The 15,296-nt window shown below is 44.3% G+C and overlaps 1 long non-coding RNA gene across 2 annotated transcripts in view; it reads left to right on the top strand.

The window, feature by feature from the left end:
- Window positions 1-6,198, top strand: part of LOC123141302 (uncharacterized) — a 10,093-nt gene extending 3,895 nt beyond the window's left edge. The window contains exon 3 of one of the 2 annotated variants that reach the window (XR_006470223.1): window positions 5,872-6,198. This is a non-coding gene — a long non-coding RNA (uncharacterized lncRNA). Of the gene's footprint in view, window positions 1-1,803; window positions 2,232-5,871 lie in introns of those variants that run through there. The other variant, XR_006470222.1, reaches the window with a different exon arrangement.
- The last annotated feature ends 9,098 nt before the right edge of the window (window positions 6,199-15,296 follow it).

Below are 15,296 nucleotides of genomic sequence, written 5' to 3'. Positions count from 1 at the left end.
GGCGCCGGCGGGACGGCGGGGACGGCGGGCGGGCGGTCGGATCAGCGCGGCGGCGGCGGCGCGGAGGTTGGGGAGGATGAAAGCGTCGTTGCTACGATTTGGGGGTCGACCCCTGTTTTCCTCCCAAGCCCTCACTTCTACAGGTTGGAGATGTGTTTTCGGGTTGGGCCTCTAAAAAAATTTAAGGGTCCAAAGGTTAAAGGGGTCTAGTCTACGCATTTTTTTCTGTTCAAACTGTAAAAAAGCAGTTATTTTTATAGATTTGGGGTTTAGGGATACTACTAGAAATGCTCTAAGCTCACTAGACAAGCTTATCGTGTTCGTTTATGCCATCTCAAAGCTGCGTTGTACCACCACTCAAGTTGTAGCAAAAGGGAACCCCATCTTTATTCTTTCTTTGGCGCGTACCTTCCGTACCATGGCATGTACCAAGCAGATATTCGCACTCCGTCCGCCGACCGCGAGAGCGACGCGCGACTTTCGAGGCTCCCCGGCGGCCGGCGTGCTCGCGGTTCGTGTCTCGGTCGCCATCGCCGAGGACGGACGGATGGGTTGAACTGCTCGGCCTTTTGAGAGAAAGGAAACTAATGCAGTCGAGATACGGCGATCAACCACGTACTACTAGTAGAGTACGGTCTTGAATAGATACGATACGACCGGTCCCTTCCGTTGATATGATCCCAAGAGTGAAAGGCACGCTAATCTGTCCAGTATTCAGAGGAGTACAGAGGTCCATCGTGGTCATTATCAGACCGGCTAATTTTTTTGGCTCCACTATTAATTCTTCTTTAAATCGACAGAGAGAATTATTATTTTTTGGCTCGACTAGTTTGTTCATCGTTGGAGGGTTTCATCGCTCGAGTCATAGCCGGTAACTGTCTCCAGCGGGATCGATGCATTGACGCCACGTGTACGTGTTTGTTGGAATAAAATCGATCGGTAGGTCACGGACGAGGAATCAGACCGGGTGCAGGTGCAGCAGCACGCCGACGCCAACGCCGCTTAAGCAAAAGCGCACTGCCCGACGTACGTACGCCGTTTGTCATGCATCGGCTTCTGTAAAAAAACCTTCTCGGCCTGCCATGCCATCCATTACCTCCAGACACACCGTTAATCCGAGCGCTCGTTGGCGGCAGCATGTGGCTAGGCCCGGGTGTAAACGTGGGACTCGTACCGTGCAGTCCGGAATCACGGGCACGGGCTCCAGGCCGAAACAACCGCCATCGTTCCCCCCCCCCCCCCCCCCCCCCCACGAATTTACACACAGTACTTCTCTAAGCAGCCATGGGTGAGGAGGACGATCGTGCCAACATATATTTTCCTCGGGCTTTTCACGCTCCTGTTTGCTCTTTCGCTACTTTCTCACACAACTTGTCCTCCCATATCCTTGATGATGATGATTAGATAAACCGAACAAAGGGAGGTCATCTTGTCGATTCGTGCTTCCCTTCCGTACCACGGCGTGTACCTGACTCTGCCAGCTCTCGCCTGTCGCCGCCTTCCAAGCTTCTCTTCTATCAAAAAGAAAAAGAAAAACCAAGAGTACAAGCATGCATCACATAATTTTCCTGCTCTCGCACTCCATTTAAAACGCAGCGTAGTCAAAACCCGGCCGGGCACGTAGAGATTTCGAGAAGATCGATCCGTGGATTCGTGCTTTGCACTTGGAGCACGCGGACGGGGCTTTGAATTTCCACGGTCGTCCCAGACGGCGTTAGCAGCAATACGTCCGTGTTCTTCTATTAACTTGCTTGTTTTTGCCGAATTCTTCTGTTAATAACTTGCCCAGCTGCACTCGTGCAGGCCTATTGGGTTGTCTCTCGCAGCAACAGCAGGGCGTAACGTGACGGCTAGTTTTGGACAGGAACGCAGCGACCAATCGTGTACGTACGTACTAGTACACGACAGTGGCACCGCCTTGTACAAAGCGCGTAGAAAAGGGGGAAAACCAGGCCGAACCGATGATGACTCGCGTGCTTGTGCCTCAATCCTCTCTTCTTTTCTGATCCTGACTAGTAGATTTGATTCTTGCTCCCTTTGACATCCATAGCCTGTTACTTTGCACTATGTGTAAAAAACGCCCCCTATTTTAAACGCCACAGTAATATCTAGTGTCGACCTCTCTTTTTTCCCTTCGATTTCTCGTTGTAGCCTCTCTCGAATGTTTACATTTGGGGGTCTCTGAGCATGGGAGCCCAGGGAAGCAGTTCCCGGAGGGTTCAAAATACCAGTTGATGAAAACTTCTACCGATTTAAAAATGGTTCCAAGTGTTTTTTTTTTCTTTCTCTGTGTTTTTCTTTATGGATTTCATCAGATTTTTAGCTTTTTTATTTTGTGTATTTTTTTCAAGTACATGTGGACTTATTTGGATACACTTCATACATTTAATGTATACACACTATATTTTTGTGATACACGTTGACCATTTTTTGAATACATGATGAACATTCTTTTAAATAGTGTGTCAACATTTTTTAATAAATGTTAAATATTTTTCAAATAGATGTTCAACACTTTCGAATACATGTGTGAAAAATACATGATGGACATTTTTTAAAATCGGCGCGGAACATTTTTTTATACATGACAAACATTATTTAAATACATGATGATCATTTTTCAAAAAAGTACATGTTTGAACACTTTTATGAATACATGTTGATCAATTTTATACCTTGAATTTTTTTCTAAAAGTTACACTAACATATTTTTTTACATTGAAAAAACATTTTCAAAAAATGCAGCAACATATGTTTGAAGTGAGTGAACTTTTTTTTAAATGTCATAACGTTTTTGAATGGTACCAAATAATTTTTTGAAATTACGGAAACTCTTTTACATTTTTTTAATGTCACAACATTTCCTTAAACATTAATATTTTGAAATGTCACGAACATTTTTTAGAATAGTATGATTGTTTAAAAAAAATTTGCACGGTCAAAAACATTATATTGCGTCAACATTTAAAATGCACGGTGAACTTTTTCTTAAAACCATTAAGCAAATTATTTATGAAACATGTACTTTTGATTACAATGCGTCAACATTTTGATAAATTGAGATGAATAACTAACAATTAAACTTTTTAGTGTAGAATTTTTGCAATATTTTGTCTACAATTCTACAAATTTGAAAGGCGGGGCGGCAAAAGGCTAATTTTTTCCCATCTAAGCCCTCTCATAAATAAAAATTATTCATTACTTCATTCAAACATGGGGCGGGGGGTGGGGGGGGGGGCATTGGCCCCCTCAGCTAAATAGCTTGGCCTCTGCTAGTATGTTTGTTTGTTGTATTGATGGTGTAAACATTTTTTATATAAATTGGACCACCCCGATCTGAAATCATGGCAATGCCCGCGTTAGAAAAGATGGATGAGGCCCATGCATTGTGATCGTTCACTCGTCCACACCCGTAGCCAAAGTCACTAGCAAAATTTTGTACTTTTGTTCAATTTTAAGTACATATTGGTTCTTTGTTTGCATGGCTTATGTGGGCGGTGTGAAAATTATCTTCCTTTGTAATCACCGATGGTTTGAACGATATTATGATAAGAGATGCTTCCACTACACTGATGTGTTGAGATTGAGATAACTAATCATCTACTACATGAAGCAGGTCCGTCTCTAGAAATTCGGGCCCCGGGCGAAACCCAAAATGTGGGCCAAAATTCCGAACAATTCACATAACAGAACAACTAATATGCATAAAGTATACACTCAATTTATTATATAATTTCAAGTTCATTATATTTGTACCTCACCAAACTATATATTTAGGCATATTTCAAGTACTAATGCTAAAAAAGGTAAAGGGAAAGCAAAGCAATAAACTAGCTGCATAAAATTTTTGAATTTCAGATTGGGAGTCTCTCCCCAAATACCTATTGAGGGCATTCGTTAGATATTGAGCCTCGACTTCCAGTCTTTGTTTCGTCTTACGCTTTGCAAGACCCGAATCATGGGTCCTAATTCTAGTAGACATGATAAAGATTCAGTAACAAAGCCAAACAAATTGTAAGTCATCATTGATCGAACAGAATCTAATTCGTTTCAAATAGTAACGCTCGCTATATGACTAGATCATTCAAATACAGAGAAAATAAATTGAAAAGGCAAACTTGCTCTTGGAGATTAAAACACAGTCTATAGTCCGGCGTTTGTGAAAGAGAAGAGACTGTACTGCATAGGTTTTGGTCCTGTCCGTTTGTTGCACAATGTTGGGCATTGATCAATGAGGACTAAGGAGAGAGGAGACGACGTGTTCACTCCACGAAATTTCGTCTCGTCACAAGAATCGCTCAAGAGGTGGTTACTGGACTGGTTTGGTTCGGCTTGCGAGGATGACGAGAGTGTCATGATTATGATGTTATATCACATGTGGCTTGCAAGGAATGCTACAAGAGATGGGAAGGCCGTTGAGGATGCTCGTTCTTTGGTCGAACGTGTCTGGAGACTGCTGGAGGATTGGGCTAACGCACACGCACCACCGGTCAACACACAGGGAGGGAAGCCCACGAAGTCTGGGCGACCACGTGTCCAAGGATGGCTCAAGGTGAACATCGACGGGGCGACGACGAAGGTTGATGGATCTGGGGGCGGAGGAGCGGTCGTGCGCGATCATCATGGTGTGTTTGTTGGAGGAGCATGCCATTTTTCCCTTATGTCATCGATCCGGAGCACGCAGAGCTATTGGCTTGTCGGAGAGGCGTCCAACTTGCTGTAGAGGTTCGAGCACGCAGGGTCATCCTGGAGTCTGACTTCCAAGGGGTGGTGCAGGCTTTGAAGAATAATGAGCTGGACAGATCACGGTACGGTCCTCTCGTCGAGGAGATCAAAGAGCTACTCAGTACGCGCTGGATGAGTTGGCTGCCTGAATAAGATGGGTAAGACTTGTTTTTTTCCTCGGATTGTATTTGTGACGTTATTGCGGCTAAATTGGTTGCGAACTAGTTAATAAAAGGTAGCACCTTTCCCCTAAAGAAATTTTTTTGTCGATCGACCGAGTTGTGTTTTTCTTTTGCACCGCCCAAAAGAGTGACCAAGAAATGGAAACAAGACAAGTAGGATGGTCTATCCATACAATCAGCAAACTGTCACCAAGCCCACCACAGCCCTTCATCGTACGGTCTGGAATCACGGGCCGTGTATTTACGGTGCACGTCCCATCTCTTCATGCCGCTGAATTCCCTCCCGCCTTTCACCATCGGCCGGATTCCGGCTTTGCTCCTGTCTCTCGCACGATCGACCGCCGCTCGTCATCGTCCACCAAGAATTGGTAATGAGGTGTTCCTACTTTGACTCCAGCTGCCTGCCTGCCCTCTTTGCTTTTGCCGAAAGAAGATCCACTAAACAAGCTTATCATGTTGGTTTATGCCACCCCAAAGCTGCTTCTACCACTCATTTCAAGTGGTAGTAGTAAAAGGGAACATCACCTTCATTCATTCTTTGGCGCGTCCTTTCCGTACCATGGCATGTACCAGCAGATATTCCTAGCTCCTCCGAGAGCGACGCGCGACTTTCGAGGCTCTCGCGTGGCCGGCGTGCTCTTTCACCATCGCCGAGGACGGACGGACGGGTTGAACAGCACGGCCTTTTGAGAGAAAAGGAGAGTGGAATGGTGAAGCTAGCTAGATCTGCAGATCAACCATGTAGGGTACGATCTTGAATAGGTACGCCAGTCGCTTCCGTTGATATGATCCCAATAGTGAAAGGCACGCCAATCTGTCAGAAAGGTTAATTTCACGCGTAGAATTCAGTATTCTTTTCTGACCTGGTCATTATCAGAGCGGCTGGAATTTTTGGGCTCGACTAATTTGTTTACTCGTTGGCTGGCTCGACTAATTTGTTTACTCGTTGGCCCGTGTGGTGCAGGTTGATCGCTCAAGTCATAGATGGTAACTGTCTCCGGCAGGATCGGTGCATCGACGAAGAGGTTCCCGGCTTCCCGTTGCATATAATGTTCAAATAAATGGATCGACCAGTCACGGACGAGGAATCAGACCGAGTGTAGCAGCCATGGGTGAGGAGGAACGGAGGATGACACGGTGCAGACATGTATTTTCCTCCGGCTTTTCATGCTCCCGTCAGCCCGACTTTGCTCTTGGCCCTACTTTCTCACGCGACTTCTCAACAGTGAGCATTCCGTTTTTTGACACCTGCCTCCCATGTCCCATATACTCCTTGATTAGCTAAATTGAACAAAGGTCATCTCATCTTGTCGATTCGTGCTTCCTTTCCGTACCACGGCGTGTACTACCTGCCAGCTCTCGCCGGTCGCCGCCTTCCAAGCTTCTCTACTCTCAAAAAGAAAAAAAGGCAACTAAGAGTACAAGCATGCATCACATAATTTTCCTGCTCTCGCACCGTCCAAAATGCAGCCTAGTCAAAACCCGGCCGTGCACGTATTGCTTTCCAGAAGATCGAGCCGTGGATTCGTGCTTTGGAATTTCACGGTCCAGCTGCACTCGTCCACGCTTGTCGGCTTCTCTCGCAGCAGCACAGCAGCGTAACGTGACGGCTAGGCTTTGCACAGGAACGCAACGAAGCAATCTTGTACGGCCTGCGTCCTGGTTTAATGTCCCGCTCATGTTTTGTGCTAAATTTTAACTAGAAATTCAACTAATAAAATATTAATACATGTTATAAAAAATCATATCGTTGAATTTGTATTTAAACATAGTTTTTAATTATATTATTCTTATGACATGCATTTCATTTTTTAATTAAATATAAAATCAAAATATGGCACAAAGTATGAAGATGACCAATAAACCAGGATGAAGATGGTACGTATATGACAGTGGCACTGTCTTACACAAAAGCGCTTAGAAAAGAGCAAAGCCAGGCCGTACCAACATTGATTCCAGGGCTTGTGCGTCAATCGGCTTTTCTTGGTTGATATTTTTTTCTGTAATAATACATGTCTCATTAATAAAATAAAGATTTACTTACAAGCCACGTAAACATCGACATTACAGGACTGAAAAGATAGGATAATCATATATAAAAAACCCAGCGCATGTCTCTCTCCACTAAGGAAAAGGAGACAGATCACCTCTTCACCCGAGCTCGACGCAGCTCCATTGCTGATCAACAGCTTTACAGACCTCCAAAGTAGTTTGGCTGAAGCAAAACCATTGTCATTGAAAGAATCAGACCGGGGCAACGTGTCCCGGACACGCTATCGAACTTCAGAACTGACACCCCCGCATGACTATGACGTCGGAGGAGGAAATCAGAACTGTCAACCTCCAACCACAAACCCAGCACAAGATGCACCATCTTCCAGCTGTCACTTGCGTAGACAACCATCTGCACGTACTTCTGGATAACAAAACCTCCCTGCTCCACCATGACGTCGGAGATAACGCCGCAACAACGGGGACAGAGCAGAAGGAGAGACACACCTGATGGAGTCGTCGCCGCCGCCTCACTGACACCATCCATAAACCCTAACGCCGCCGATCTGAAGGGTCGGCAAACACACGATGCCATCAACTCCGAGACGCCACCATAAAGGGCACCGCCGGTGTGGGAGTAAAGTTGAGGCTGATTTATTCGTTCGGGCGCTGCTCCCATCACCCCAACGGCGCACCACAACCTACAAATCCAAATCCTAACTACAGAGCGATGGAACGGGGTCCCCCCTCCCTCCTGCCGCCGGAGCAGCATCCAGAGGGAGAGGGGGCCAGCGCCCTCGCCGGTGGAGGTTGGTGGAAAAGAGATCGCCTCCCTAGTCACCTCCTGGCGGCGGCTAGGGTAGGAAAACGTACCTACAATTTTCTTGGTTGATCCTGACTAAAGATTTGATTCTTGCTTCCCTTGACGTACGTATTTACTTGGTACTTACTACGTGTAAAACAAACATCTTCTAGTAAGCAAGAATATCAGTTATCAATTAAAACTGTCCCGTAATTTCTGCCAGCTCTACTTATTTCGCTGAATGTTGCAAGATAACACCTATACACAAATTCAACAACATTTCTTTTTTATAAACACAAAAATGCATTTTGGAAGACCCGGCTATCATACCCTGCTATCTGCTGGCCCCGGCCTTCTCTTCTTAAACTTTAGAATGGGATTCCATTTTCTATGTGGGCACCCCAATATCTAGTGTTTCCCTCTCTTTTTTCCCTTTGATTTCTCGTAATAGCCTGCTCGAATGTTTACATCGAGTTCCTCCGTCGAATGACTGGGCCGGCCCAGTGAAGCGGATCCGCAAGGTCCTGAGACCAATTCGTGAAACATTCCACCGATTTTAGATTGGTTTCAACCGAATTTGTTTTTCTATTTTGGTGTTTCTCTCTCCGGTTTTTGTTGGAATGTTTTTCTTCTTCTTCTTTTCCCAAATACATGTCAATTTTTAATACACTTTGTACATATTTTGTATACACACTTCATAACTTTTTGATATACGTTGATTTTTTTCAAATACATGATGAAGTTCTTTCAAATTCATGTTTGAATTTTTTTATAAGTGTTGCTGAACATTTTTTTAATACATGTAAAACATTTTTCAGATGCACCTTGAACATTTTTAAAGAAATACATTATGTACATTTTTTCAAATCCACGCAGAATATTTTTTTCTTTACACGCCGGACATATTTCAAATACATGATGAACATTACTTTGTCAAATAAATGTTTGATTTTTTTAATACATACTGGATATTTTTGTAAAAAACACAAAAACATTTTCTTTCCATTGTATACACATTTTTTTAAATGCCATCAACTTAATTTTGAAATGTGCGAGCATTTGAAAAAACTCATAAACAAAATTAATAGTATGGAACAATTGTTTTAAATTACGTGAAAGTTTTACATTGTAATTATTTATAGATGACAATTTTTTTTGAAATGGTGAGCGTTTATCAAATGTCACAAACATTTTTTGAATAGCACTAACAATTTAAGAAAAATTGCACAGACAAAATAATTACATTATGTTATCATTTTGCAAATGCACGGGGGACTTTTATAGAACTTACATTGATTTTTAGTATATAGTCCCTCCATCCCACGAAATAAGACGTATTTGCAAGTTGTTTGAGCTTGCAAAAACATTTTATATTCTGAGACGAAGGGAATATATTTTTAGAATATTTCAAAAATATAAATAAATATACAAAAAGGAAAGAGGAACAAACACGAACGAGCACCCGCGAGGCTACTACTGAGCCGCTAATTAACCTGAGATTCCTTCCTCTGCTAGATTCTCCCATGAAGAAACTTGTCTACCCCAGAAACTGGCAACAACACCTGGGTAGCACCATCTCTTGGAAACTTGTTTCGATTATGTCCATTCACCCCTCATGCTACCTGCTAGCATTGTGAAACAAATTAACAAGTACCCGAGGCATTGCTTTTGGAGGAAGTATGGTTTGGAAGACAGAGGTACAACTCTTATTTCCTGGGACAAAGTTTGTATCCCTAAAGATCAAGGTGGATTGGGAGTTCTTCACATTGCAACTCACAACAAATGTCTTCTCATGAAGCATCTGCACAAATTTCTTCATCACCATGATCTTCCATGGGTGCAACTAATCTGGGAATCTTACTATCCTCAAGGAGTGATTACTCCTAGACCTCTGGGATCTTTCTGGTGAAAAAGCATTCTCAAACTGTTGCCACGATACAAAAGTTGCACAAGAGGAATTATTGGACAAGGCAATACCATATCATTCTGGGAAGACAATTGGGGTTCTGGTCCTGTTAAGCAAAAATACCCTGAGCTATTTTCTTATTTTTGAGACCTAGAGTAGTATGAAGACTACTCAGAATCGGCAAGTACATTCAGCTTCCATCATAGCTCGAAGACTAGTCGGGACGTCTGCTAACAACATGTGCTCTCCATGTTGGGCAACGTAGTAATTTCAAAAAAATTCCTACGCACACGCAAGATCATGGTGATGCATAGCAACGGGAGGGGAGAGTATTGTCCACGTACCCTCGTAGACCGTAAGCAGAAGCGTTATGACAACGCGGTTGATGTAGTCGTACGTCTTCACGATCGACCGATCCTAGCACCGAAGGTACGGCACCTCCGCGATCTGCACACGTTCGGCTCGGTGACGTCCCACGAACTCACGATCCAGTAGAGTGTTGGGGAAGAGCTTCGTCAGCATGACGCTGTGATGACGGTGATGATGAAGCTACCGGCGCAGGGCTTCGCCTAAGCACTACGACGATATGACCGAGGTGGATTATGGTCGAGGGGGGCACCGCACACGGCTAAAAGATCAATGATCAACTTGCGTGTCTATGGGGTGCCCCCTCCCCCGTGTATAAAGGAGTGGAGGAGGGGGAGGGGGCCGGCCTCCTAGGCGCGCCCCAAGGGGACTCCTACTCCCACCGGGAGTAGGATCCCCCCCTCCCCAAGTTGGATTAGGAGAGAAGGAAGGAGGAGGAAGGAGGAAGGAAAGGGGGGGGGGGGGCGGCCCCCTCCCAATTTGGATTGGGCTTGGGGGGGGGCCTCATTTGCTCCCTTCTCCTCTCTCTCCCACTATGGCCCAATAAGGCCCATATACCTCCTGGGGGTTTCCGGTAACCTCCCGGTACACCGGTAAATGCCCGATCTCACCCGAAACCATTATGATGTCCAAATATAGTCGTCCAATATATCGATCTTTATATCTCGACCATTTCGAGACTCCTCGTCATGTCCGTGATCACATCCGGGACTCTGAACTACCTTCGGTAAATCAAAACACATAAACTCATAATACGATCGTCACTGAACGTTAAGCGTGCGGACCCTACGGGTTAGAGAACTATGTAGACATGACCGAGACACGTCTCCGGTCAATAACCAATAGCGGGACCTGGATGCTCATATTGGCTCCTACATATTCTACGAAGATCTTTATCGGTCAAACCGCATAACAACATACGTTGTTCCCTTTGTCATCGGTATGTTACTTGCCCGAGATTCGATCGTTGGTATCTCAATACCTAGTTCAATCTTGTTACCGACAAGTCTCTTTACTCGTTCCGTAATGCATCATCCCGCAACTAACTCATTAGTCACATTGCTTGCAAGGCTTATAGTGATGTGCATTACCGAGAGGGCCCAGAGATACCTCTCCGACAATCGGAGTGACAAATCCTATTCTTGATCTATGCCAACTCAACAAGTACCATCGGAGACACCTGTAGAGCACCTTTATAATCACCCAGTTACGTTGTGACGTTTGGTAGCACACAAAGTGTTCCTCCAGTATTCGGGGGTTGCATAATCTCATAGTCATAGGAACATGTATAAGTCATGAAGAAAACAATAGCAATATACTAAACGATCAAGTGCTAAGCTAAAGGAATGGGTCAAGTCAATCACATCATTCTCTAATGATGTGATCCCGTTAATCAAATGACAACTCATGTCTATGGCTAGGAAACTTAGCCATCTTTGATTCAACAAGCTTGTCAAGTAGAGGCATACTAGTGACACTCTGTTTGTCTATCTATTCACACATGTACTAAGTTTCCCATTAATACAATTCTAGCATGAATAATAAACATTTATCATGATATAAGGAAATATAAATAACAACTTTATTATTGCCTCTAGGGCATATTTCCTTCAGTCTCCCACTTGCACTAGAGTCAATAATCTAGATTACACACTAATGATTCTAACACCCATGGAGTCTTGGTGTTGATCATGTTTTGCTCGTGAGAGAGGCTTAGTCAACGGGTCTGCAGCATTCAGATCCGTATGTATCTTGCAAATCTCTATATCTCCCTCCTTGACTTGATCGCGAATGGAATTGAAGCGTCTCTCGATGTGCTTGGTTCTCTTGTGAAATCTGGATTCCTTTGCCAAGGCAATTGCACCAGTATTGTCAAAAAAGATATTCATTGGACCCGATGCACTAGGTATGACACCTAGATCGGATATGAACTCCTTCATCCAGACTCCTTCATTTGCTGCTTCCGAAGCAGCTATGTACTCCGCTTCACACGTAGATCGCGCCACGACGCTTTGCTTAGAACTGCACCAACTGACAGCTCCACCGTTCAATATAAATACGTATTCGGTTTGTGACTTAGAGTCATCCGGATCAGTGTCAAAGCTTGCATCAACGTAACCATTTACGACGAGCTCTTTGTCTCCTCCATAAACGAGAAACATATCCTTAGTCCTTTTTGAAGGAAATATGCCCTAGAGGCAATAATAAAGTTATTATTTATTTCCTTATATCATGATAAATGTTTATTATTCATGCTAAAATTGTATTAACCGGAAACATAATACATGTGTGAATACATAGACAAACAGAGTGTCACTAGTATGCCTCTACTTGACTAGCTCGTCAATTAAAGATGGTTATGTTTCCTAACCATAGACATGAGTTGTCATTTGATTAACGGGATCACATCATTAGGAGAATGATGTGATTGACTTGACCCATTCCGTTAGCTTAGCACTTGATCGTTTAGTATGTTGCTATTGCTTTCTTCATGACTTATACATGTTCCTATGACTATGAGATTATGTAACTCCTGTTTACCGGAGGAACACTTTGTGTGCTACCAAACGTCACAACGTAACTGGGTGATTATAAAGGTGCTCTACAGGTGTCTCCGATGGTACTTGTTGGGTTGGCGTATTTCGAGATTAGGATTTGTCACTCCGATTGTCGGAGAGGTATCTCTGGGCCCACTCAGTAATGCACATCACTATAAGCCTTGCAAGCATTGTAACTAATGAGTTAGTTGCGGGATGATGTATTACGGAACGAGTAAAGAGACTTGCCGGTAACGAGATTGAACTAGGTATTGCGATACCGACGATCGAATCTCGGGCAAGTAACATACCGATGACAAAGGGAACAACGTATGTTGTTATGCGGTTTGACCGATAAAGATCTTCGTAGAATATGTGGGAGCCAATATGATCATCCAGGTTCCGCTATTGGTTATTGACCGGTGACGTGTCTCGGTCATGTCTACATTGTTCTCGAACCCGTAGGGTCCGACGCTTAAACTTCGATGACAGTTATATTATGAGTTTATGTGTTTTGATGTACCGAAGGTAGTTCGGACTCCCGGATAAGATCGGGGACATGACGAGGAGTCTCGAAATGGTCGAGACGTAAAGATCGATATATTGGATGACTATATTCGGACATCGGAAAGGTTCCGAGTGATTCGGGTATTTTTTGGAGTACCTGAGAGTTACGGGAATTCGCCGGGGAGTATATGGGCCTTATTGGGCTTTAGGGGAAAGAGAGAGGAGAGGCTGCGCGCCCCCCCAAGGCCTAGTCCGAATTAGACTAGGGGGAGGGGCTGCGCCCCCTCCTTCCTTCTCTTCTCTCTCCCTTTCCTTGATTCCTACTCCTACTACTTGGAAGGGGGGAATCCTACTCCCGGTGGGAGTAGGACTCCTCCTAGGGCGCGCCATAGAGAGGGCCGGCCCTCCCCCTCCTCCAGTCCTTTATATACAGGGAGGGGGGGACCCCTTGGAGACACAACAATTGATCTCTTGATCTCTTAGCCATGTGCGGTGCCCCCCTCCACCATATTCCACCTCGATAATATCGTAGCGGTGCTTAGGCGAAGCCCTGCGTCGGTAGAACATCATCATCATCACCACGCCGTTGTGCTGACGGAACTCTCCCTCAAAGCTCGGCTGGATCAGAGTTTGAGGGACGTCATCGAGTTGAACGTGTGCATAACCCGGAGGTGCCGTGCGTTCGGTACTTGGATCGACCGGATCATGAAGACGTACGACTACATCAACCGCGTTGTGCTAACGCTTCCGCTTTCGGTCTACGAGGGTACGTGGACACACTCTCCCCTCTCGTTGCTATGCATCACCATGATCTTGCGTGTGCGTAGGAATTTTTTTGAAATTACTACGTTCCCCAACAGTGGCATCCGAGCCAGGTTTTATGCATTGATGTTATATGCACGAGTAGAACACAAGTGAGTTGTGGGCGATAAAAGTCATACTGCTTACCAGCATGTCATACTTTGGTTCGGCGGTATTGTTGGATGAAGCGGCCCGGACCGACATTACGTGTACGCTTACGCAAGACTGGTTTTACCGCCGTGCTATGCACACAGGTGACTAGCGGGTGTCAGTTTCTCCAACTTTAGTTGAACCGAGTGTGGCTACGCCCGGTCCTTGAGAAGGTTTAAACAACACTAACTTGATGAACTATCGTTATGGTTTTGATGCGTAGGTCAGAACGGTTCTTGCTCAGCCCGTAGCAGCCACGTAAAACTTGCAACAACAAAGTAGAAGACGTCTAACTTGTTTTTGCAGGGCATGTTGTGATGTGATATGGTCAAGACGTGATGAGATATAAGTTGTTGTATGAGATGATCATGTTTTGTTGAAGTTATCGGCAACTGGCAAAAGCCTTATGGTTGTCTCTCTATTGCATAAGATGCAAGCGCCAAATAATTGCTTTACTTTATCGCTATGCGATAGCAATAGTTGCAAGAGCAATAGTTGGCGAGACGACCATGTGACGACACATTGATATAGATCAAGATGATGGAGATCATGGTGTCATGCCGGTGACGATGGAGATCATGACGATGCTTTGGAGATGGAGATCAAAGGCACAAGATGATGATGGCCATATCATGTCACATATTATGATTGCATGTGATGTTTATCTTTTATACATCTTATTTTGCTTAGTTCGACGGTAGCATTATAAGATGATCTCTCACTAAATTTCAAGATAAAAGTGTTCTCCCTGAGTATGCACCGTTGCCAAAGTTCGTCGTGCCCAGACACCACGTGATGATCGGGTGTGATAAGCTCTACGTCCATCTACAACGGGTGCAAGCCAGTTTTGCACACGCAAAATACTCAGGTTAAACTTGACGAGCCTAGCATATGCAGATATGGCCTCGGAACACTGAGACCGAAAGGTCGAGCGTGAATCATATAGTAGATATGATCAACATAGTGATGTTCACCATTGAAAACTACTTCATTTCACGTGATGATCGGTTATGGTTTAGTTGATTTGGATCATGTGATCACTTAGATGATTAGAGGGATGTCTATCTAAGTGGAAGTTCTTAAGTAATATGATTAATTGAACTTAAATTTATCATGAACTTAGTCCTGGTAGTATTAGCATATCTATGTTGTAGATCAATAGCTCGCGTTTAGCTCCCCTGTTTTATTTTTGATATGTTCCTAGAGAAAACTAAGTTGAAAGATGTTAGTAGCAATGATGCGGATTGGATCCGTGATCTGAGGATTATCCTCATTGCTGCACAGAAGAATTATGTCCTTGATGCACCGCTAGGTGACAGACCTATTGC

This window comes from Triticum aestivum, chromosome 6D (genome assembly GCF_018294505.1).
Source record: "Triticum aestivum cultivar Chinese Spring chromosome 6D, IWGSC CS RefSeq v2.1, whole genome shotgun sequence".
NCBI lineage: Eukaryota > Viridiplantae > Streptophyta > Magnoliopsida > Poales > Poaceae > Triticum > Triticum aestivum.
This window is presented reverse-complemented; position numbering and strand designations above follow the sequence as displayed.